A 12,458-nucleotide genomic window follows, 5' to 3' on the forward strand; every position below is an offset into this window, starting at 1 on the left:
ATGTAGCTTGGTACTATCTATTACTATTTTCATGATTGGTTTTTAAAGCCTCGCTGACAAATGGTTATTATGTATAAAAGACTGACATGGGTCATTTGGGGCGTACGCAAGGGGGGTTCCCTGTCTCTATGATAAGAAATGGGGTCACCATGTAATGTATAATTAATTTCTATTTTGTATATAATTTCCCGGAAGAGCGATCAAATTGCCAACAATATTTCATGCCTTCTGTTTATGACATGCTGATTTATAGTCTGTTTTTTAGACATTAAGGTTTGGGACTCCGTGTAAAATGGGAACTCATTTTTAGCTCTTGTTTTGGCCACGTCGTTGTACATTGTACATTTGTTTGTATTCAATAGCGGAATTGCTTAATGTATTTTCTAGTTTGATGATTTGGTCCCCCGTATATTCTTATTATCTGTAATAGCCAAACATGGCCCACAAGTTTGAAATTACTATATCAAAGTTACCTTTATAGTTTAAAGTCAGCTTCTATAATTCGCGTATCCTCTTATTGTGCAATTGTGTTCTAAACTGTAGTTGGCTAATAACTGCGGTTTCCATTATGTCTTATTACCTTTGTATTGTCGCTTATCGTTGGTCACGTTAAGATCTGCCCATAGTAACGCATCTGTGTTCAATCATACGTGAGTCCAACTGTTCACTTACAAACTTGCATCTACCACCGCCGTATATTCTTTTATATTAGGCTCATTTAGATTCTTTAATAAACAGTAGAGTGAGGAATACTCTAGAAATCTCTAGAAAGTAGAAGTAAATCAAAATCACACAAAGATTTCAATCAAAATGTTTCAATTTTTGGTGCGAAAATGTTACATAACACTCCTTTAAGTAAAGTCCATCTGAAAAAAAACTTTTGTTGCATATGAAACAGTTGTTAAACTCCACCATGTATCACCAAGAGCTATTAGCCTGCAATAAAAAGTAACCCAGCAGCAAGATTTAACCTACCATAAAACTATAGACACATGTGTAGCAGTAATAAAGGTCGTATATACTAGTACATTGCCTGTAGGTGACTTTACTGCGTATATACATTGCCTGTAGTTGACTTTACTGTCTTTGACACCCCCTTCTGTTGGCCCCCGGGTGTTACTTACGCACATAATATCCCCAATCTTGGGTACAGCAGACGGTCGGTAATTGGTTTAAAGTCAGTGCTGATTCATCATGTTTTCAGTCCTATCCTCTCACGCCATGCACATAATTAGTAGATGTAAGGCATGGCGAATTCTTCTCTGTCTAGTACATTTAGTTCTAGCTTCGTGAAATCCCTGCAGATGCCACGGAATCAGGTTAAAGATGAATGATGTGACATTAGGACGATACAGTAAAGTAAAGTTTATGATAATTTCTTTGCAAAGTGAGATGAATCAACTACTCCATTGGAAATAAGTGCCAGGTGAAGGTGCTAGAATATGATGCCTAGTGATTGCGTGTAGAATCTGGAAACACAGCTGTCAGCCATGTTTGTTTACATTCTGGTGGTTTGTGGTGATGCCATAGTCTGAGTGCGCCTCTGAGATGCCTAGATATGTACTGTCATCGGAGGGTTGGGACCCACCTTCTAATACTGTACCCAAGCTATAGATACACTGCTCCCACGGCCTCAAAGGCTATTGGAACTTAACTTTTTACCAGGCAAACTGTGTAAATGTAGAACAGAGAAAGAGATATTCAGTCATCTCATGTCCACCAGTAATGACCACACATTGGAAAAACTATGTGAATTCATCTCCAGTTGGAAGAGGGAAGAAATCTTCAAGACCTAGATTAGATAGAATATACTAGTATTCTCTAGTAGGCCCAACGAGTTTTACGTTATTCTTTTATCATTCTATCCCATGTATTATGCTACTTGATATAATATACATGTAGCCCCATGGGAATGAACATGCAAATAAAGATTAATGTATTCGGTAATTCAGTATTCTATGGATTCACGGTTTCAAAACATCTAGTAACATGCGGCAATTGCCTACTTTTAGAACCTGCCGTTTTCAAACCGTCTACTTTTCTTATCAGATGCTGAGCCGTTGAGAGGTCTATAGGTGACGAAGATGACGCAATAGACGTGGTACAGAGAATCCTGGCCTAACTTCAGAGGGGAAACATTGGGCACGGTCCAAGTCCAAGTCCGCGACCGTAAGTATCAAAGCGCTTGATCAATCCACTGTCTTTTGAAAAACACATCAATCTTACCAGTTGTCAGACTCAGAATCCGGTAAAGCACTGGAGAGAAGCAGTCCTAGCCGGTTTTATTGACTTTTCTCCAGACTTCTGCAAAAAAAGGAGATTAACAGGAATCAGGCAGCAAGCCCACCAGCCTGTGGATTTGGACATCCTCTCTTTATACGTTCCGCTTCGATTTTTTCTTGTTGCCGACGTATAGTACTAATTCATCATCCAGAAGTTAGGCATTGGAGCTGTAATCTTAGAGTCCCTGAGAGTGCAGTGGTGTGGAGTTGAAAACGCTGACTAGGATTGAACAGGCACCACCTAGACTGGCGCTACTGTAAATCTACGTCTCACCGAATGGAAGAGGCGCCTTCGCCTCTTCGCGTAATGCATTTTTGTCAGTCAATCTCTCGGAATTACATCGATAATGATTACATTACAAACATACACAATATGTCCATTATCATTAGTTATTCATTACCTTTCATAGCAGTAGTACAGTACTTAGTTAGATGTTAAACTTTAGTTTTATTTCCTTGTTCATTTCACCATACCTTGTACATTTTCTGAGTAGTATTGTAGAAAAAACAGGTATCTGTTGTTGGCCACTTACAGTTTTTTTTAAATCTGTGAATAAAAAAAAATAGATAAATATTTCATAAAGCCAACTTTAGTCAGACGTACTTTAAGGAAGAGAGAATTTTCTGAATAGAAAAAGGGGAGCTACATTTACATTTTATATTGTGTTCCCTGCTATTAATTTTAACCTGCACGCGTTTGACACCAGAAGTTATTATCCTAATCAGTTTGCATTAAACACCCAGCGCAGTGTGAGATGGTTTACGATAGGGGATGATTTAAGACCATTCACTGTGCTCACCCCGGCAGTTAGCGGCAAAGGCATTGACGTATGGTATCATGTTCGGCTTGATGTAAGGCCTCAGCAAGTACGTTTTATGGATGACATCAGCGCGCGCATTAATTTTTGCTTGATTTTGAAAAAAAAAGAACAAGAAATTTTGTTGCCCTCTGACAGTGGTCAACATGCCGAAAATGGGCAAAGATGCTTGCCATGCCGGAACGGGGAAGACAGATAAATATAAAGAGAGGAGACAAGACAAGGCTCTGGTTTATTGTTTTGTCTTTTCTTTGATACAGTGAAGTATTTCAGTCCTTTTATATGTGATGGTTGCTGTGTATATGTGATGTTCCCACTGAATCAAAAATAATTTGTACAATGATTGAAAACTTATTGTTCAAAGTAATAACTATAAATGTTGTAATAGTTGTCAGTAAACTTATCTCAATATAGGTATCAAGGTCTATGTAGGAATCTTGCGTTTTGGGACCCGAATTGTTTTTTTTTCGCCCTATCACATTAGATTTGGAGTCTGCGGAGGATGTCATCCATAAAGTTTACTTGCTGTGCAGGCTCTGCTGTGGCCTAAAATACATTAGCACACCACGCTGTGTGGATACTTTGTTTAATGCTGCTTATTATCTATGACTGATGACACCCTCCGAAATCTCCCACCCTTGTGTATACGTCTCTGAACGTTTACCGCTTTGGAGGTCTGCCGGGGCGAAAACCATCTCACTCCCCCATCTCAGGTAAGGGTACTTACAACAGCCATGCAGCTTATGTGCTAGCTGAGATATACTTAAGGACGTAACTAAGTACGAGAGAAAGTGCGTTTCCGGGATTTGGTAAGAGCATTAAAAAGCTTATCTAGCCAGACCATATGTCTGGCTTGGAGATTACGGATTTCATTTTGTATCGTAATGGCGCTAAGGTGTGTATTCCTATTCTTACAGAGGCCAGAAGGTAGAAAGTAATATGTATTCAAAATATGACAAAGGAGAGGGGGATTCCTTTAAAGATATACTTTGGAGGAGGTTGTGGCCCTTTCTGTAAGAAGTACCAATAAGATAGCCATGACGGGCCTTTTCTACTCCTAATGGCTAGCTAGAGCTTTAGTTGAAAGTCCATGACGATTTCTTGGAGCAGATTCTTTTAAAGATATGCATTTAAGTGCTCGGAGAAGGTTGAGACAAGAAGTGCCAACAGAACAGCTATGATGTAACATATGTAGCCCTAATGATAAGGTACTGCTTTGGTTGAAAGTTCACGTTCGCATAAGCTTTGGCATTCGACGACGAATAGCAAAGTTTGCTGTCAACAGTTACTTTCATGTCTAGATAAAGTGAGGAGCACCGGATGTATTTATGCAAAGATTCCTTCCTTAATGCTCGAGGCAGAATTGAAAAACGTAAAAGACGAATCCACCTGGTGAATCTATCCTTCAGAATGGATTAAGATATCGTTCCTAAGCCGGTAAGATAGTTGAAAAGATAAGAAGTACACTCGTTCTACTGAGTGGCAATGGCAGGACAGGTCTTATAACTTAAGATGGATCGTGGCGCCATAGATACAAACAGGGTTGTAGACTGAGTTCACCTAGGGGTTGAAGTGCTCTAGGATACAGACGAATCCACATTCAGACAGGCTGGCCTCAGTCGCCCTCCCCCTTCTTGATGGATTAATGTTCTTACCATCACATATCCCTCTCTTTATTCAACGTCAGTTCAATGACAAAGAGCTCCATTAACCTAAAAAGTCGGGGATCAGTTTAAGAGTGGCTTAACATGGGAAGACGAGGAAGTCAACCGCTTGATGATGTCAAGATAAGCAGAGCACTTTTCGTCCGAGTACGGGGATGTCTAAGCCGCAAGGATCTGGCTTTTGCTAGGACTGAGGACGTCACTTTGCTGCAACATTGCATACTTGTCAACCTGTGGTCAAGAGGTCGAGTCGTGTCAACAACATACGAGGCAATGAATTCTCTACACAGTTCTGTTGCAAGGATCTGACTGTTGCAATATAGATAGCCAAATGGGTAGAGTGTTCGTCTTGCATTCGGTAGGTCGTGAGTTTGATCCTCGACAGAGTCATATTAAAGGATATGGGTGCCGCCCTATGCCCCACATATAGGTGCGGGAAGGAACTTTTTGGTGACTTTTGTCGCAAAATTAGCTACTATCAGGGCAGATACTGCCGAATATATGCCTTTGATAATATGTGGCCAATTATAATACAACATCAGTCATGCCTAGCTTTCTGCCTTCGTTTTCATGTATTGCCGTAAGAAAGACACCTTTCATACTATGCCCCACATTCTATGCCCCACATTTTTCATCCTATGCCCCACATATAGGTGCGTGAAGGAACTTTTTGGTGACTTGTTTTCGCAAAATTAGCTACTATCAGTGCTGATACTGCCGAATATATGCCTTTGATAATATGTGGCCAATTATAATACACCATCAGTCATGCATGCCTAGCTTTCTGCCTTCGTTCCCATGCATTGCCGTAAGAAAGACACCTTTCATGCTTTCATCGCCAAAACTTCATGAGCCGTTTGCTTGTGAGCACTCCTCCTGCCACCCAAAGACCTGTACATGTCAGATACATTTGTCAATACTAGATAATGTCACCCATAGGAATGACAAATCAATTCTGTTATCTCACAGCGCGGCGCAGTCCTGAGATGAATAAGCTCGTTAGTTGGGCTGATGGAGAGTTATTGGCCTTGCCGTGCGGTGAGACCATGGACAACCCAAGAATAGCTACCAGGCCTCGACATTAACTTTTCTTCCTATTGTCCCAGCACTGTCCCAAAAATAAATTTCAATTGTCCCGTAGCGAGGATGAACTGTCCCAACCAGTTTTGGGAAGTATTGTATGACTTCAAATTGAAGTCAATTTTATTTTGCTTATGTTCACTCCCAGGCGCACTGTAATTGCAGAGTAGACAGGAAATTCAGGGAGACTTTTCCGGATCGAAAATCCGGGATGTGTGCTTGATAGACAAAAGGAGGACTGACATTATGATGTTGAATATATTTCTATTGTTCCAAAAATGTCTTTTCTTTTTAGTTGTCCCAGGCTAAGTTCTAGTGGCCAGTGGCCATTGGACCACCTTTACTTTCGAGCCTTGAGCTGCGACTCTGCCTTGATGTCGATTCATGACCGTGATTTTTTCTGGTCTCAACTGAATTGCCTGAAGATCGACCACGACAGAAAGTTCACCTGGGCACGGTTTTCTATCTATAGTTATCATCTTCAATCAATATTGGTACTGGTGGTGTTGAATCATTTGAAAGCACTTATCATAGAAGCGGTATATCATAGAAGAATGTATTACGAATGGAGCTTGAATGTGCTTTGCAGATTATTATTCATTATTATATATAAATATCTATTTGTATGTATTGGACTTTGTTGAACCCATTCAGACTTTCAGTGCCGTTTTGGCATAGTCGTAACTTTTACTTCCTACTTTTATTCAGAAATATTCTTTGTTCTCTTCTTCAATGCGGCCTTTTACAATGACGGATAGGCACATTCGTATCTTAAAGCTCAGCAAAGTCCAAGGATGTGCTTGAGACATCCTAACATCATAATTGAACCGTTTTCCGAGAAATATTTCAGTTGCTTTCGGCATAACCCTTGGTAGTGTACAAATGGACTAGACATAAATAGATTTCACCAATATTCTCTATATCTATGTACTCTAGAGATCTGTAGAAAGCACGCTATTGCAGGTTTTCCGGGAGGCATGTCTTGAGAGATATTTTTATCTCATGGACTAGGTCGTCACAAGCTTCCGTTCGTACCATTAATCAGAAAGTTGATGATTTTAGCATGGAAGGCCATGGAATATTTTTGCTAACATATGATAAAGGCATCCAATGCGATTTCAGAGCAGCAAAACTGGAAATATTATGATTAAGGCAATCTTTATGATATTAATACATATTGCTTCACATCAGCACATTTCAATCAGTATTTCATTCTTTGGGTATTTAAAACTGCAGAAACAAGCCCAATATGAGTCCTTTATTTTACGGGTGGTACCCTAAAAATCAGCCCAGGGCCCTTCCAGTAACCACTTTCCGTCGGAATTTTGATGTTTTTTCTCACGAGGGTTAAAATACATTGGAATAGTGTGATTTCAACCCAGTATGTTTTTAAGTGACTACAATATTGACTAAATTTTCTTTGCTGCCTTGTTTATAGAATGCCAAAGGCCGATGAACTGTGTCTTTGACGGCTGCAGTACATGTACGTCAGGCACTTAGAGAGTAGGTTTAACTGAATAGAGAATGACTTATATTGAATTTTCATAGACAATGAACAAGACAAGGAAATGACAGAACATTGACCGCTTAGGATTAACGGTTAACGTTTGGCCACAACATCTGTTATGTAGTAGTACCGGTAGTATGTCTATCTGAATTGTAACTGACACTGTTAACTGTTAACTGTTCCGAATTGTTTATGTTATTGTTGTGAGGGCTAGCCCTTTATAATAGCCTCCGGCTAGTTGGGCAGTCCTGGCTGCATACATATGTGTTATCAGCCTAATAAATCAAATCAAATCAACGGCAAGTTCCCTCTAGATTTTACCCTTTTATCTAAACTTTTAATTCCTTCTGGGCAAACTTCATGTGTAACCACACGCTTTGACTGCCTATCTGTACGGCTGGAGATAGGGCTATTCCTATTTCTAATGGTCTGTGCGCAAAGGGGTCTTCTTTTATCATCGAGTATTGAGCGACTGCACGTTCAAAGCCCACTCTTGCTGCGGAAATTCTTTAGCCCTTTGAGCAGCTTTGCTAATCAATCCTGCACACCTCTTAACGTCCACTATGATTAACTAGTAGATACTGGTGCTTCTGCACACGAGCTTCATGTACGCAACTACTGTAGAACGTTTCCGTATGTGGCATTGGAAGCCCTTTTCATTTTCTTTTGGCTATTTTAACTCTCTCAAGTGACGCCTACATTTATTTTTATCTTCTGTATAAATATCTATTAATATAATAATATAAATATAATTATCTTCTGTCTCCATGGACAAGGTTTCATTTTGGTATGTCTGTTTGCTTTCGTACGGTAGTTATTTTAACATACTGTTGAGACACTGACCGGAAGTTAGGTCAAAGGTCCAAGAAAGATAATAAAAGGTTATCTTGCTTTCTGAATTTTCTGCTATAGATAAGTTTGCCTGATGACTTTAGTGGAGCCAATTCAAAATAGTTGGGAAATTCAAAGTAGGAAATTGAAAAAAAAAGAAACTCTCGATATTTCTCGGAGGAGTAAGATCTTCGATTTCTTGTTATCTTCTGAGAGGCATTCTAGTCCTTTGAGACGTAAAAAGTGTCAATATTCCGATACCTTCGTCGATTTTATGATGTCAAGAGTCTCTGATGTTTTCCTGGGGTTTGTGAAGTCAGCCGTTTCTATTTCATTACGGGTCGTAAAAATGTTAGTATGCAGGCCAGTAGAGATGGTATCATTGACTGATGGATACCCTCATATGTAACCCCATAAATAACAAGTGATTGCATTGATGTGTGACCAAGGACTTTCTTTAAGCATGTATGCAAGGTATTGAACGCACAAACGCAAAAGAAAGTCTGAATTCATAGCCTTTAAACCGTTATGGTGAAAACTTAGTGTTCTAGATAGTCTTTCGGGCACAGATGGGTAAGGATGCGAGCAATGGCTAATGTTGCATTCTTATAGCTGCAATATCGAATATTAGGACGATACAAAATTTTCTATCTGGTCATTTTTTTTAAAAAGGAAGTTAAATCAACGCTAATCCATTGCAAATAGATGTAAAAATCAATCAAATATGAAAAGATTTTTTTAAATTGAAATTAAATAATTTTGGTGCAAAAATGTTGAATAGTGAGCGATAATGATTCACCAACGACCATCAGTAGTCAGGGATTCACCACTTCCCATCCATGATATATACATGTCCTAATTTTCAACTCCTCCAGTAGTCCATAAGGATCTAGGCTAGCAGATAAGATCAACCTTTTCCATCTCTTTTCTTATTTGTAACTAAGACCATATAAGCCGCTTTATCTACGTTAAAGCTGGATTGATCTCGCTCAGGCCTTAACGGTTTAGTTAATCGTGTGTGTGGCTCATACACTAGAATGCATATCATGGAGACAACGAATTCCAAACCGTGATCCAATTCCAAACCGTGGGTATTTCTAAACTGTATTTGCATAAGCACAACCATGTGTCACTGACTTTTTGTTTGGCAAATCAAGCAAGTATTTTTTTAAATCTGAAGTACAAGTAGATTGGAACTCGTTGCCACCAAGCATAGTTGAGGCATCATCACTAGAAAGCTTAAACAACTCCTGCAATTAAATGTGCAAAGATTGAGTGTAACAAGTCGTTCGGTGTGATATAGCTAGCTGCCGCCGTGCCTGCAAAACTGGTGTGTTACGCCGAAGGGCGGTTATACCGGCTATACAGACACAGATACTGATAAATAACCATTTTGAAAGCAAATAATGTCCACCAACAAACTATTGAGAATAACAGCCCATCAGATGTATAGGGTTAACTGGACTTGATATAAATAAATAAATAAGTAAATTGTACTTAATCATACTTGTTCCATTGGTATGAACATAACCTCCATGTAGCATGCTGTTGATCTTACCATAATTCCTCATTAATATCGGTCAAACTTTAATTGCCCGGTGAAACCTAAACTCTTATTAGATATAATTTTGGATGGTGCATTGTTGACCTCGACGTCAAGACTGTTCTTGTCAGCAATTCCTAAGCTGCCTTTGCAACTGACAGCGGTGCCTTTGAAGTTCAACCCACCGCACGTCTGATTCCCCAGCGGAATAGAGAAAAGCACAGCAGACGGTTTGGTAGATGCAGCAAACTGACATTGCCATGACAAAATCATAATGACAAACTAGTTTGATTTTTTGGCTCTCGGATTTTCCGGGAAAGAAGTGACAGGGAGGAAAAAATAATATAAAAAAAGTAAAAAAAAATATTAAAAATTAAACAATAAAAAATAAACACTAAAGCATATAAAACTAAAAACCGAATAAAAATAAGAACATAAAAGAGTAAAAAAATTAAAAATAAAAAAAAATTAAATAAAAATGAAAAACAAAGAAATAAAAAAGACCTAGGCATCCTATGATAACCCCAAATGCTATGATAGGAGCCATGTAGTTAACATACCAGGCTGTTGTTCAATTCAAACAATGAATTTCAAACTCTCAATCAAACCACAGCATTGATACATTGAAAAACTGGATACATGTAAAACAACTCTACTCTACTGTAAGAGAAGAGGCTTCATTCAACTGTTGTGCCCAAAATATGAGCACTTTGGAGTTGATCAGAGGCTATAATTTTCAAATCAGGAAAAAAGTGAAGCGGGCGAATCCGTGAACCAACAAATTTAATTGGCCTAATTATGTGAATGATATTGTCTCCACTTGGCTTATCATAGAAAGATAAATTCCCAGTGGTAAACATGTTGACATTGGCAAACCTACAGGCAATGTCAAATCTACAAAATGCATTTCAGTTAATTGTTATTGTATTCCAGGTAGTTAATATGGTAATTAGGTAACAATGAAGTAGAAGACCGTGACAACAATTCGGTTGATGGGTATGACTTTTATATCATCTTTATTTCTAAGCAACATCGTATACATATTTGCATGTAATAACATGCCTGATTGACTATGTACAATAAAAGTTAATTGCACACACAGACATGTACGCTTAGTGTTGATTTTACAATAACAGTTTGTTATACACAAACAAAGACGACCAGTACAAAATATATAATTTCTAGAATCTTGTTATACATATCTTTGTGGCCTGTTGAAGCAATGAGCTTTAAAGTGTTTTTGTTCTCCGTTTGTAAATAGTTTCATCTGATTGTTTAATGATTCAAAGTTATTTATTCACAACCGGTATTGTAAACAAGTGGCTGTTATAAAGAAGTGGCTGTCAATAAAGAACTTTGATTATATGAGTACGCCTCTGGGGCCTTCAAATCAGAATGCTACCCATGAGATACACATAAACAAAGGAAAATTAACACACAAGCCTGATAAATAAAACATTGCTTTGTCTTGTTTACAAGACCTCTTGAAAACAAGTGGCTGTTATAAACAAGTGGTTGTCAATAAAATTTGATTTAAACTTCTTTGTGTTCTAGCTTTTGGAATATATATGATATGTATGCTTCTATGTGTGCGCCTTTGGGGCCTTCAAATTACAATCTTATCCGTGGTCACAAATAAAGCAAAATCAAAACACAAAGCTGATAAATAAAACATTGTTTTGTCTTGTTTACAAGACCTATTGGAAACAAGTGCCTGTTATAAACAAGTTGTTGTCAATAAAGTACTTTGATTTAAACTTCTTTTTGTTCTAGCTTCTATGTATGCGCTTTTGGGGCCTTCAAATTACAATCGTATCCGTGGCACAAATGAAGCAAAATCAAAACACAAACCTGATCAATAAAACATTGCTTTCTCTTGTTTACGAGACCTCTTGTAAACAACTGGCTGTTATAAATAAGACGTTGTGAATGAAGAACTTAAGTGTTCTTTTTGTTCTAGTTTTGGGAATGAATATGGCCCGTATGCTCCTATGTGTACGTCTCTAGGGCATACAAATCAGAATGCTCCCCGTCAGACAGACATAAACAAAGGAAAATTAAAACACAGGCCTCATAAATAAAAATTACTTTCTCTTGTTTCACAAACATCTGTTCAAGTTTAAGGCTTAGGAAAAAAAATAGTGTTTCCTGTTTCCTGACCGACCCTAACCTTTTTTTTACTGGATCCCTGCAAGGGACATAATTCTTTTTAGCCTTTTCTAGCTCCATAATCTGACACCTGAGTAATGAAACATTCTACAATCGGTTTTCCAACATTGACATTGAAAATATAATTGTCCTCATGCAAGTTTTATTTTGTTAAACTGTATTGCATGAGTTGGCTCACTAGTAGAGATTGGCATAGTCTAAACAAAAAGAAAGAAAAAAATCCCTAATTTTTTCAGGACTGGAACAGGAAAACACAACATTTTTTCCCTAGGCCTAAGGTTGCTGCTCACCAGGTATTAATGCAAGCACCAAAGATGAATGTTACATCAGGGTTAATATTACATTAGTACGTGCCCATGGGAAAACATTCCAGAAAATATATGTACCCCTAATGCCATCTCCAACGTGTAGGGATTAGCACGTTTTCTATTACACAGACAATTGCTCGAAAATATAAAATCATTGTTCACTCTTCTCAGGCATCAATGTTGCAGATCTATCTGTTATACACTCTGTGGGTTGCTTATGAAGTGTAGATGATAAATATATATATATATATATATA

At 38.2% G+C, this 12,458-nt stretch overlaps 1 protein-coding gene across 6 annotated transcripts in view; it reads left to right on the plus strand.

Annotated features, from left to right (window-relative positions):
• The first annotated feature begins 2,052 nt into the window (after positions 1-2,052).
• LOC109476290 (sodium channel protein 1 brain-like) overlaps positions 2,053-12,458 on the plus strand; it is a 123,826-nt gene continuing 113,420 nt past the window's right edge. For all 6 annotated transcript variants that reach the window (XM_019777198.1, XM_019777197.1, XM_019777199.1 and 3 more), the window contains exon 1: positions 2,053-2,169. The gene's annotated coding sequence lies outside the window, so the exon portion shown is untranslated. The remainder of the gene's footprint in view (positions 2,170-12,458) is intronic.

Source organism: Branchiostoma belcheri, unplaced genomic scaffold, assembly GCF_001625305.1.
Source record: "Branchiostoma belcheri isolate BF01 breed outbred unplaced genomic scaffold, Haploidv18h27 scaffold37, whole genome shotgun sequence".
Taxonomy (NCBI): domain Eukaryota; kingdom Metazoa; phylum Chordata; class Leptocardii; order Amphioxiformes; family Branchiostomatidae; genus Branchiostoma; species Branchiostoma belcheri.